The sequence below is a fragment of the Chlorocebus sabaeus genome, chromosome 3 (assembly GCF_047675955.1).
Source record: "Chlorocebus sabaeus isolate Y175 chromosome 3, mChlSab1.0.hap1, whole genome shotgun sequence".
Taxonomy (NCBI): Eukaryota; Metazoa; Chordata; class Mammalia; order Primates; family Cercopithecidae; genus Chlorocebus; species Chlorocebus sabaeus.
In genome coordinates this window covers 85,626,428-85,640,695 of record NC_132906.1, presented here as the reverse complement: position 1 = coordinate 85,640,695, position 14,268 = coordinate 85,626,428, and positions in this window count along the sequence as shown.

Sequence of the window (14,268 nt, the reverse complement as noted above, 5' to 3'; positions counted from 1 at the left end):
AGTAGATGTTCAATTAACAACTATACGAAGCAGGGACAAATATAATTTTTTATACAAGGAAAATTGATGTATATGTGACTTTAGTAACTTGTTAAGGGTAGCTTAGCTAGTGAGTGAAAGAGAAATGATGTATATTCAGGTGTGTTGGGCTTCAAAGCTCATGGGTTTCAAACAAATGATCACCATTGCCTGTGCTTCCATAGGAATAAAATGAGAATATGATGACGCTTCCCCTTGTAGCAATGGCACTGCCCAATAACCTTGACAATGTGTCCCTGATCTTCAGTCAGACCAGGTAAGTCTCTCTTCAACTCTCACAGGAGGGTGGGTATGTACGATAATTAAAGGCTCCATCTAAAGCAATTCTCCCAACTGAATCACTGAGTTCTCAGTAAAGCACAAGGATTTCCAATGAAAACGATAAAAATTAAGATTCTGTGTGTGTGTGTGTGTGTGTGTGTGTGTGTGTGTTTTGGTTGGTCTTAATTTTCTTACAAATATGTTTATATTAACCAAGTCTAAATTATTTGAGTGTGTGTGTGTGTTTGTGTGTGTGTGTCTGTGTGTGTGTGTTTGTGTGTTTGTGTGTGTGTGTGTTTATGTGTGTGTGTATGTTTGTGTGGTTGGGGTGGGGGGCGGGGCGCATGGGTGTCTTTCCTAATGTATATCCCATAACGTTAGCTTAAATTTCCTCCATATCATCTTTGTTGTTATTGTAAGTGTCTTTGCTTCTTATGACATCACCTCTCTTAAGCCAAAAACATGTCCAATCAAGATTGGTTAGGCCAAAGAATATTTCTGGTGTGCAGACAATAATAATAATAATACTATGTGGAATTCTAAAATGCAATTTTAATTTATTAAATTCACTGGGAATAAAAAGGACTCTTGCATTAAGTGCTATTAGGGGCAGGAGAAGAGAAAGAGCATTTAGAATGCTCTGGAGAAAACATTTTGTTCCATTTTAATATATCAAGATTAGTGAACAAGCAACATCTGAAATACTATTTTCACAAATGAAAAATCTTGCTTGCTAGAACAAGGGGATGAAGGTACATAACTTAATGGTAAACTGGCATTAAAAGGAATTTTTAATGTAAAAAAGAGGCATTTACTTGTGTTTTGTGGCTACACTCTCTTGGTGATATTAACGCAAATGCAGTTTCCTGATATACGTAGGTGGAATTAATTTCCCTTCCATTTGTATATTAGCAATAAGATTGTTCACAAATTAAACACAACACAAAATCATAGATAACATTAGTTTTAGAGTCCTATAGCAAGTAAATATATTTTTTAAAACTCTGCAAACCACCAAACTTCTAAAAAAATCATTTAAAAAATCAGGTCTCATGAATATTATTAAGCTAGTCATTTCAAAATTCTGAATGAAATCTCCTAAGTAAAATTTAATTGCACTAGCTAAAATAATTATATTTATTTGGCAGCTAGAGTCTTCATTATTACTGTATCACAAGTAGAAGCAAGATTTGACACATGGCAAGTTCTTAGACATATTTTCTTAAAAATCTAAATCTGTAGCATTTAGTTTAAATTAAATAAAGAGAGAAAGAAGTAGTCAAGGGAGGGACTAGGAAAGAAGATGAGAGAAAAAGAATAATTTTATCAACAGTTATGTTTATTTCCTGCATGGCTGGATATATATTTCATATAAGGATACAGTTTTTATGTTACTTTCAGTCATAATTTAAAAATTTGTCATTCATAACTTTTAGATCTTTAATTAATACCAATATATATTCATCAGATAGGATAAAATGGAATTAATGTCAAAATGTTTTAATCAAAATTATATTAATTTTGCAAGATAATGGAGACATTGTATACATTGTAGAAGACAGGTTTCAGAAAAAGAACAAAGAATAAGAATCTGTATGCCAGCTCAGTGAAATCCTACTTCTAGTGAGCTATAGCCTTTATATAAACAAAAATATATCTCTAGACTAGATAAATCTGTCTTTATAAAGTGGCCGTACATGCTTTGCTCCAACTGTGAATTCTCCAAATACATTTTGATCTGTAGTTTTATCCCAAGTAACTTTGCTCCTTTAAAATGGCTGCACCATGTAAATGAGCATTATTGGGTATGTTGAAAGGTAAGATCTCCATTGGTTAGTAAATACTTTAGCATTTATTTTATCAATTAACCTATTTATATTAGATGTGATTTAATTGGTTACTTCAGTATAATCCCTCCTTGAATTAGCTGGCTAAATACCATTCCTAGAACTCTGATGCTTAGGACTGGACTATGAACTCATGGTCAATGACCCTGATGTTCAATTAACAACTGTATGGAGCAGGGTTGTTCTATTATAATAAACAGTTCTAGGTGTACTACTGCCCTGCTGGCTATATCACCCACCAGGAATAAAGCCAACATCAACTCAGAGAAATGACTCTTCATGCACTCCATTCTAAAACAATTTTTGAAAGGTACATTATTGTAAAAATGTGAGAAATACTTCACTAAACATAGATTGTGTGATTTAGACAAAAGAAATATATATATATATATAGACAGAGAGAGAGAGAGAAATATAATGGCTATTTATTGGACATAATTGAATAGCAACTTAACTCTTTCCTTAACACATAGAAGACTTGAAATTTTATGTTTTTAATTTTACTTTTTTATTGTGAGATATAATTGTACGTATGTATTGTGTAAATGATGTTTTGAAGTATATATACATTGTGAAATGGTTAAGTCTAGCTAATTCACATATACATTACCTCACAGAGTTTTTATTTTTGTGGTGAGACTGCTTAACATCCATTTTCTTAGAATTTTTCAAGAATACGGTATAGTTAATGGAAATATATTTTGTTTATGAAATGCATTCTAGCATCTTTTCTATAGTAAATGTGGCCATTTCCACATTGCTGTCACTTCCAGTACTTAGAGAATACTATTATAGCATAATGACTCTTATGGTCAAATAAATTATTTTTAAATCCAATATGCTTTTTTAACTTATTTTTATCACTTCAGACTCTAGAATGCTTTTTGCATTTATTATAGAGGAATTATATGAAATGGAAAATAGAATTCAAAGAAGAGTAGTTTAAACTTTCCCTCAGACCATATACTAAGAGTGAAAACTGTTTCAGCTAACTGAATCAGCAGTTGTCAACAGGAGTATCAATGCTGTCCATCGTTTAATATTTATTGAGGCTCTATAATATCATATTAATTTCATTAGGTAAACCAATATATTTAAAATATACTGATTATAGCTCTAATTCAATGACATTAACTTGGTAGTCTGAATGTCTTCTTTGACAATTTCCAATTGGCTAAGTACCACCATGAGGATAACTTATTATGTCATTACTGTGATAGCTAAATGTTCCTCTTGATATAAACTATCAGCAAAGACACCTGGTATTTTGAATAGGTACTTCTGTTTTATTGAAATATTTTAAAATGCAATATAATGAAGTACAGCAATTCAAAAACTCATAATAAACAGCATTGTGATCTTCCAATGCAAACACTGTTATGTAAGATTAATGATAAGGTTCAACATTTATGTTGAAATAAAGTTAATACCTCATTATGTAATTATTTTAACACTTATTCAACTCATTCTAATAGCATATCTTCTACAATATCTGCTCTATCATGAGCACTATGAAGTTAAAACAATCAGGAATATCTGACTTTCCCTGAAGAATCACACAATCTTCTTAGAAATACCATACACAGAGATTCAAGCTGCTAGAGAACAGATCAATGCCATACCTAAAAGAATGTGATGGTTAATCAATCATGGCTCAATGCGAAGTTTTCATTTCTTCCCCTGTTCCATGACTCCAGTAATGGGTAAAACTCTGTGTTAGTCTGTTTTTATGTTGCTGATAATAACATGCTCAAAACTGGGTAATTTGTGAAGAAAAGGAGTTCAATGGACTCACAGTTTCATCTGTCTGGGGAGGCCTCACAATCATCACAGAAGGCAAAAGGTGTATCTTTCATGATGGCAGGCAAGGGAAAGAATGAGAGCCAAGTGAAAGGGGAAAGCCCTTATAAAATCATCAGATCTCATGTGAATTATTCACTACCATGTATGAGAGAAACCGACCCCATGATTGAATTATCTCCCACAGGGTCCCTCCCACAACAGGTGAGAATTATGGGAGCTACAATTCAAGATGAGATTTGGGTGGGGACACAGCCAAACCATATCACTATCTAATTTTACTTTTTCAAGAACATCTGTGCTTTTTCCGTACTATGAAGCCAATTACTTGGGTATATGGAAAAAACACAAGATGTCTTAAAACTTTCATTCTAAGGATTAAGATTTAGTGTAAAGAACCGGAAGTTTTTCTCTATAAAGTGTCAGGTACTACTTTAGGCTTTGCAGGCTACAGGTCTCTGCTGCAACTACTCAACTCTGAAGCTGTAGCATGAAAGTGGCCATAGACAATATCATGAGAACATGAAGGGGGAAACCTGTCCCCATGATCCCATCACCTCCCACCAGGTCTCTCCTCCAACACTGAGGGTTACAATTTGACATGAGATTTGAGTGGAGACATAAATCCAAACCATATCACCAGGTTATCTGATTTGTACGAAGTTTTCCAGAGGCTTCCTTGCATTTTTTATACTTTTCCTCCATTTTATAAATTAAGTCAAAAGCAGTCTTGAAATTGAAATCTTTCAGCCAGCTTATCTGATGTCACTTTGGTTTTTGGCATCTTCTAAGTATTTTTCCTCATTGTCTGGTGCTGGTTTGGAAGCAATCATCTCCATCAAGTCATCTTCAGTTAAATCCTCTGGTGTGGTGTCTATCAGTTCTTGAATTCTCCAAGATCTGTGTCTTGAAACCCTTCACTCCCCTTTTTTGCCATATCTGCAGTCTCTTTCATGATTGCCTTGATCAACTCTGCCATAAATCCCATGAAGTCATGCACACCATATAGATGCCTTTTTTATCCAGCAAGAATTTATTGCTTCAGGCTTGATAGCTTTCATGGCATTTTCTATAAAAATGGTGACATCTTTAATGACATAATTCTTCTAGATTTTTATGTTGCTCCCTCTATTGGGGCTCTCTTCCTTAGTATTGGGAATCCCTTCCATAGAATACCATGTAGAATGAACCTTAAAGGTTCTTATGACCCCCAGTATAGAGACTGAAGTAGGGAGATTGTGTTTGGGGATAAGTAGACCACATTGACGTCTTCCCCTGTTGAATTATGGGGCTCTGGGTGCCCAGAAACATTGTCAATATCAAACTTTAAAAGGCAGTCATTTACTGGCAAGGTAGTTCCCAACTTTAAGGACAAAGCATTGATGGAATCAATTCAGTAAGAGGGTTCTCATTGTCCAGAATTTCTTGTTGTACAACTAAAGACTGGCAGCTGGTATTTATCTTTCCCCTAGAAGACTCAGAGATTAGCAGTTTTATAGATAAGGGCAGTCTGACAGCATTTGCACAAAACAGTAGAGTTGGCCTATTCCTTCCTGCCTTAAATCCTGGTGTTTGCTTCTCTTCCTTAGCAACAGATGTCCTTTGTGACACTTTTGTCTGTGTTAAAAATCTGTTCAGAAAGATATCCTTTGTCCTCAATGATTTTCTTAATGGCATCTGGGGATTTGTTTATTTCCTCTTGGTCAGCAGAAGCTGCTTCTCTTGTTATATTTACATGTTTTAAGCCAGGCCTCTTTTTAAAAATATCAAGCCATCCTTTGCTGGCATTATATTATCCAGATTTGGATCCTCCACCTTCCTTTAGCATGAAGTTGTCATACAATGATTTCACTTTTTCTGGAATCACATTAGAATCTGTGAGTATGTCTTTTCAGAGCAATTCTGCACCTATGTAGAAGCTCCATTTTCAGTACAAGATAGAAAGGCATTTTGCAAGAAGTGTAAGGTTTTTGATCCCGCTGGTATAGCTTCAGTGATGGTTTCACAAATTTCCTTTTCTATTTTAACATTTGTCTTTGTGCTGAATTCATTTATCTTGAAATGATGGGCAGCCACAGCTACAGATCTTAATCTACAGTATATATCAGAACAACTTTTTATTATAATGTCATGAGTTTTCTCTGCTTCTTGGGAGCACCTCCAGCATCACTAGTGGCAGTTTGCATGGGTTCCATGATGTTATTCAAGGTTTACAGTATTGAATTAAACACGATTGAAAACACACAAGGACAGTGAGTGATCACTTTTTACTGGGCTATCTAGCTTACTGAAGAGATGAACTGCTCACACAGAGATAATTAGTGTCATAGGACATTTTAAGAAGATGCTTGCAACACTTGGGCTCACCGCAATAGCAACAGGAGGGGGCTGAGAAATAATTACAGTTGTATAGTATGTACTACATTTAATTGTATGTAGTTATGATTTAATATTATATCTTCAAATTTGTTTACCTTTCTCTACACTGCAAATAGTGTCATGTATGGTTTGTATTTATATGAAGTGTTTATACTCATGTGAAGTGCCAAACATATAGTAAGGATTCATTAACTATTATTATTAGTGGTATTTTATATTTCATTGCATAAACCCAAGACCAGTCCCACTCCACAACCTTAAATGTTCTGCTTATAATACTTTAATTTTCTTTTTCCCCAGTATTCTATATTGCTTATTACGAGGTGGAAGCTGAGTAACAGGGAAAAAGATCATCACCAGATCAGTCATTATTGAGGCAGAGGCTGTGGAATCCAGCCCTTTATGCTTCATAGTGTCCCATTAAGCTACAACAAAATATATTTAGTTTGGAAAATTAAGCTTTTAGGTATAAGTTTTTGAAAATACAATTGTTATATATATATATATATATATATATATATATATATATATATATCTGGAAACAGAAACATATTGAAGTTTGCTTTTTAAATATTTTTTGTCAAAGTGCAGATTATTAAAACAGGACATAGTACAATCTAGAATGGAGAGCATGTGCTGGCATCAGTAGAAAATTTGAAAATTTAACATGCATTATGTTTTTCATTAACTTCTAATCTGCAATATAACTTTGTATAAATAAGATTTACAACTTGATGCATACTTCTACATTCACACCTGGTTGCATAAATAGGCTTATTAACATATTGTCTTGACTCAAAAGAATGATGGCAATGCCAATCATAAATTTCATAATGTAACAATTTTATTGTTCCTTTATAAATGTTTTCTATTTTCTTTTTTGTTCTTCAATATTTCACTCTCTTTGTTACTCTTTCCTCTTTTTTTACTTGGTAAGATATTTAAAATTTATTTTGTCTAAGTTAATGCCATGCTATCTTATATGAATTGTAAAACTGTATAAAATAATTTTATGTAGAAAATAGCATCAGTTACACATGGCATCATGTCGTAATAACTCAGAAAGCCAGGGCATATTCTCACATTACATCTCTGCCAAATTGGTTTCCATGCTGGTAAATGGAAGAATGATTGATCTGCTGCTGCCTAAAAATCTACAGCCTTTTTTCTGTCCTAAGGGTGACAAGATGTCTCAATAAGCAAATTTTCATTGCTAGTAAAATAATGCAGAAACTAGAATAAAAAGAACTCTGATGAGGATGATTTCACTAGACAAGAAATCAAATAAATTGCTGTGGAAGAGAGAATCAAAGTAACAGATGAATCTTAAAATGCAAATGCATTATCCATGCAAAATATGTCTGGAGAGGACCAAGTCGCAGCTGGACCTGCACAGTGGCAGAAAAGGCACTTAAATCTGGAGAATGCAATAAAAGACTATTTTTACTGTATTTATCAAGTAGTGACAGACTTAAATTCTCAGACATACTGTAAGTGTTGAGATAGTATCTAAAAAGACATCAAAATTCTAAGTGAATTAACACAAGAACAGACAATCAAATACCGCATGTTCTCACTTATGAGGTGTTCCCTCCCCCCACCCCTCACCCATAATAGGTGAATAAATGGTGATGCAGAGATGATGATAATACCCCATTTGAAAGTACCACATCCTGAGAACTAAGATCTTGCCAGAATTGCAAAGGGCAAATTCATAAAATTCATAGGCCTGTCTTTCCTAAGGTAAACATGGAATTTTTGAAATAGATCTTTTCCTAGAAATATATCAGCTTGGAGGAAGCATTTAAAAAGGCAATTGAGAAAAACGCCAGTAGAAGAAAATGCGTATTTATTTTCTGACTTTTCTAAAATATATCTTTAAATTTATCTACTTTAGCAAAATTAGAAAATATGTAGGGAAATCTGCATCATCAAATCATGTCTATACAGTATCTACCAGTATTATCCTTGCCAAACAAGAATGAAGAGAGTTGCTATAAAAAGTAGAATACTGAGAATGAGATGCAGGAAATACTAGGCAATGTAGCAATAAAATTCTATTTATGGACTCCCTTTGTATATCTTTCTCTACCTAGCATTTCAACAGATGTTTAAATCTAATTTTGTTTTTTTGAAAAACCTGAACTTTGAGTATCCTAGTTAATCTCAACTATGATCACACAAATACACAAAACAAATAAATAAACACACATCTATTAATATTATACATTCATTCCTATGCAATCTAAATATATTTGGACATTATAAAAGATATACCAAAATATAAATTTTAAAAGAGTAAATAAATGTTCAAATGGTTTTCCCCCAATGACTTGTATTTTCTTAAATGCTGACTGCGTTATTGCAGCCTAAGTTGGAGGTTGTTATCTACCATTTGTGGGATTTAAGAAGGAGACAATCAAGATGAGACAGAAGAGGCTGTAAGGAGTGTAGGCATTTGCTGAACAAGGGTCCATAAAAATAATTAACTCTGTGTAACTAGTGAGGAGTTCACAACACATATGCTGGACTTGGTTTTCCCAGACATCCCAACTTTGCTTTTCCATGGATCAAAAGATCATCTTACTTCCTGTTACCAAAGTGTGATCAAGGAGGGGGCTTAATAATCTCCTGGTATATTTAAAGGAAGTGAAGTATGTGCATGAGCAAAATTTCAGTGACATATGACTGAAATATTACTGCCCAAGTAAGTACCTACTGCTGGATTACCTAGAAAGAAATTCAAAGAAAACCTTCCTACCACATCAGAGGACCAGGGCTGATGTTTTTCCCTGCACTGATGATCTTACATGTTCTCCAATGGCAAAAATATTTTCCAACTATTAGCTCTGCTTCCAAGTTGGCTGTAATTTAAGTCTCTCCCTAGTAGAGAGCAGCAAATGGACTCAGCATTGTGAAGACAGTAACCGTCATCTACTGTTCCCAAGTCATTATTTCTGTTTATGAACATTCAGACACACATGTCCCTGGAAATTAAGTCCTATGTATATTTATCATAATTCTAACCCAAGTAACCTATTCTAGACTTCTCACTGTAAACATAAAAATGTACTTGCTTTACTCCCTTTCCAATTCTGCTGTTAAATTAGAAACTCAGATTACCTAAATCTAAAAGTTCCCCTTTTGTTATTATTTAATTTTCCAATCTAACAATTTAATTTTGGGCATTGTTGCCTTTAAATCAGCTCCTTTATACAGATCATGAAATTTTTAAAGTTGAGCTCTTCTGTCACAGATCTAAAATAAGTTCAACACCAGAAATTATTTAAACAATGATATATCCAAATGGCTTACAGAAATCACCTACACATTTTTAAAGAGATTGGTTTATATAAGGATTTTTCCCCAGGGTATGCATAAATAGCTTATTGAACTCAACACAAAGCAAGTGGATGGTATTTTAAAGAGCAAATTTACATAGGTATATAAAAATCTGATGACTTAATAGACATAGTCTTTGAAAATAAAATACTGATATGGAAACATAAATTTTTGTCTCTTTCAAACAGATTCTAGAGGACAAATATTAAAAATAAATTAGACCTCCTTACAGGAATAAAACATAGCTTTAAGCAAGAATTTCAAAATATGATCTGCAGAAAAGGGAGCACGATTCAAAGATTTTGTTATAAATTAATTCCAGATAGTGTTTTGTAGGTCTGTCTTTTCTTGAATCTTTGTGAAACATGTCTATTTAAAGCTCTGATGTTTGTTTTTACACTACAACCTGAATCTTAAAATGCTTTATTTTTACTTCAATGGTGTATTTCTTAATGTCCTAGATAGTAAAGTTATGTGTATCTTGGTTTAAGTTCCATCAAGCAAATGCAGATACATGAGGTAAAGTGCAGGAAAATGATCAATGGTGACTCTGTAAAAGGGTTCTTTCAAATTGATTACTCATTTCAATTGTGATTTAGTTGCTTTTAACAAGAAAGGCATCTACTTTTTCTCCATTGAAGTGGTACCACATTTGTTGCCTTAAAAATATATAAGGAAATTGATTGTGTCCCCGCCAACACTCCACTTACAAATACTGTCATTTCTGATACTCACTTATATTATTAAATAAAGGATTTTTTTTCTGTCAAGCCCTCCATTTGTTAGATTTTGATATGTATTATTTTAAGTTATGTGCTTGTTTTATTGAAGAAAGTTGGAAGCACAGGGCATTGCAACTAGTGACAGTTATTTTACTAATTGTATTCTCTCTGCCTAAATGCCTTCTCCCATACACACTAGTAATTCCCATGGCTTCCTTTCTTTTTTTCTTCCATGGCAAACTCACCCACAGGATGTTGTGTTCTGACAAGATATCCCTTTTCTGCGGTTTTCTTGATCAGAAATCATGACTACCAAGTAGATTCTAAACTCCATTGAGCCAAATGTCTTGCATCAAATGCTTTTATCTTAAAGCTCTTTTCTAAATTAGTTGTAGCTGCGTTCATCACTGCTCCAAACCTTGCCTCATTTCAGAGACAAGCCATGGGTGGGTGAGAGATGACAGCTGCTACTCGTCAGAAGCCCCCTGAGTTTCTCTCTACCATGGATGACTGTAGCCCCAAGTACACATTCTTTATGTGTTTATTGGGGTTGATCAAATTGAGGTTCTAGTCTCTCTTCTACTTGATACAAACAGACATCTGCTGGGCCAACATGCGGTTATGTGAACACCTTCTCTTACCCATCTCCACCCTTCCAATGCTTACTGTAAGAAGAAGAAGTAAACCAAGTTTATACATATTTATATGTAGCTATGAATGGCTGTAGACAACTATATTACCAGGACAGATACCCAGTATAAAGTCTCCACATAGGAAATAATTCTATGGTATTTTTTTCCTTTATCTATATCGATTCTCTCCCTGCTTTTATATCTTTCTTTTATGAAGATTTTATGTAAATTTGAAAAGAAAATACATTTATCAACAGTAACATTTGAAAAAGGAGAGACAATTATCTCTGCCAGAAATGTCAGGGAAGTATGCTGCATGAGATGAATTTCGAACATCATTTTGAAAGAAGTCAGTATTAGAAGGAGAATTCTAAAGCTAATCTTCTCACTCTTCCATATTTCATCTGGAGCTTGCCCAGTAGACAATTACATGCATTGACCAATGTGTCTGGAATGTGACTCAGAAGACATAAACTCGCCTTTGAGGATCAGTGATGAAGACCATCAAATCTAATATGTCAGCTCTTTTATGTTGCAATTGGTCTAGTATTTACTGAAGATTTTATCTTCTGTAGATAAACAGGAATGTTTTCTAAAAGAAACAACTTGATATCTGTGGTAGTGTTTTATATACAAAAGAAACTCAATCAATAATTTTAAGCTTTCCACTACAGTACCTGTGCAATCACCTGTAAACCTCTAAAAAGTTAAAAATTCTAGATACCTATATCTGTGCACGTTTGTATTTTTGCATATCTGTCAAATGTAACTCACACATATCTCACAATATTATTTGGGTTGCTATTTATCTTGTTTGAATTATGTCTGCAAACATGAGGGCCGTAAAATGATAATAAACTGAGCTTTTTGAGGCTTACCTATGTCAAAATATGCTAATAAGTTATCTCTGTATTTACCAAAAAAATGCACCTTATAACTGTATGCAAGCAAAAAGAATAAGTTTAACAATATGGCAATTAGTTTAGAAAAGAAAGCAACTCTGACCCAGTCAGAATGTCTTCATATGATAAGAGGTTTGGACTTGTGAGAGTTAATGGGGCCTCTCCAGCTGTTGAGAAGATCTAATATTCACTGCCCTGGAGGGCCTCACTCCACACACACCGCCTTGTCCATTAGGCCCCTGGGAATAGCAAAGAGACATCAGGGAGCCCTGTCTCCTTAACATGCATTTTTAAATATTGTATTTATACTTTGCACTCCAATTTGTTTGCTTGGTGGAAAAGGAGATTAACATAGTCTGAAAACAGGTCCAGTTGCCCATTTGCTTCAATTTTCAAAACTGGACTACCTGAGCTCACTCTCAAAGCTAGTGCTAAAATGATAGCGATGACCTTCTCGTCATGTGAACGAATGAGTTAAATGAGATGTTACATGTTAAGACCTTTATTCAGCCCTTAAATATCACTAATAAATATTATTTTTTCTTGTTACTATTGTTAAAAGTAATTTAACAACATATTACAGTGAAATTGTTTTTTCTATATGTCGAATATTGGTAGGGAAGGGTATATAAATGTATTTCATTAATTTGTTAGTGATAGATTTGTGGTAAGTTTTCCAATATTCTCCACAATATTATTAATAGAAGCATACAATTTTCCTAAAATCTTAATGTCTTTTAGGATTTAAGTAGCCTATATGAAAATGAATATGTCCCATTACCCCACATAAACATTAATATAATCTGAGTGAGAAATTTGAACCAATTCAAATTATTGAGATATCTTTTACAAGACACTTATAGGCATGGTGACAAATTCAAAAATGGAAAAGACTTAGTACTACCATTGAAAGGGCTCTTGTTTTAGCAATAAAAATGCCCAATAAAAAGTAAAAAGAACATGTTCTGTTACGTTAAGGTGAGGCTAACAGCTTTCTTCTCAATAGCTTTTACAGATATTTACTAAAATCATGGGGTTGGAACTTGCTATAAAATGGTTTCAATTCAGTGTTAGGTAGGGTGATATTCTCTCACCTCTTTTCCTCTCTAGAGTTTGCTATCATTCATTCTAATCTTGCTTTCTCTCCCTCTTTCCTGATCTCTGCCAAGGTTTAGCTTTAAAATTATACTCTGTGGTTATGCTTCAGTAGATTTAAAATTACTAAGCTCATATGTTATGATTTCACATGGTCAGTTATCGATGGGAGATTAGTTTATCCTCCATTACCTTCAAAGAGAACTCTGACTAAAGTATTTCTAATATAAAATCCAATGTAAAGCTACAGTTTTTCCCATTATTTTAAAAAGCTGAACACTCTTATCTTTCTCTTTTAGCCACTGTTAGTTTAAATGACCTCAATACTACAGTCATAAAGACACTTCCAACAAAAGAAAAATAATTTTACTTTATGTATTTTTTCTCACTAAAATCGGATTCATTTGAACCACTTTGAAATGGGTTTAATGGTATTACCTTCAATTTCCACTTGATTTTTGAGGTTATTGTACAAAGTAAATTTATCTGATTCAAATTGCTTAAAACTTTTTGAATTGGAGGTAGCTTAACCTCAAAAGTTAATATACCCTAAAATGTTCTAAAACGTTTTTCTACTTTAATAACACAACTATAAAGCATGTTCTTACAGAAGTGAATTTGTAATCTGTCTTTACAATTTACAGACTGAGAAAAGTTTGCTATAATCTCTATTGAAAATCATTGATTTTGTTTATGTAATAGCTCTCTGAATGCAAAATTTGCTCTGAGGTGAACAAAGAAATTTGTAAGTAACAAACTAGACTATAATCAAAAAAGAAATGACACTATTGTATCTGCAAATTACAAATAACAACATATCAGATTCCACTTATGTAAGCTTCTGTAGTTAATTTTTATCTCTTTTGCATAAATTAAGTTATCTTATCAGGAGCATATATTATGTAGTACAGAAAGTTTAAATAGTTCATCCAAGGGCATGGTTTTTGTAGAGTTGGAACCAGAGACGAGGCTGTCTTCCTGTATAATTCCATTAGGTTCTTAATCAACATATGCTGATTTCCAGCCTGAACATTTCCAGACTGGTGCCCTTTCAACTAGACCAAAGTACCTCTCAATTATAGTAATCAATATATTATATAAAAAATCCTTCAGCATTCTGATGGATTACATCAGTAGCCAAACCCATTCAATATCTTCTAAATTATACTCCTAAGTGGTGTCTTAAAATCAACTTATTGATATACTTATGCCAACTTAGGAATAGGAGGATACTTGTTTTACCTTGCAA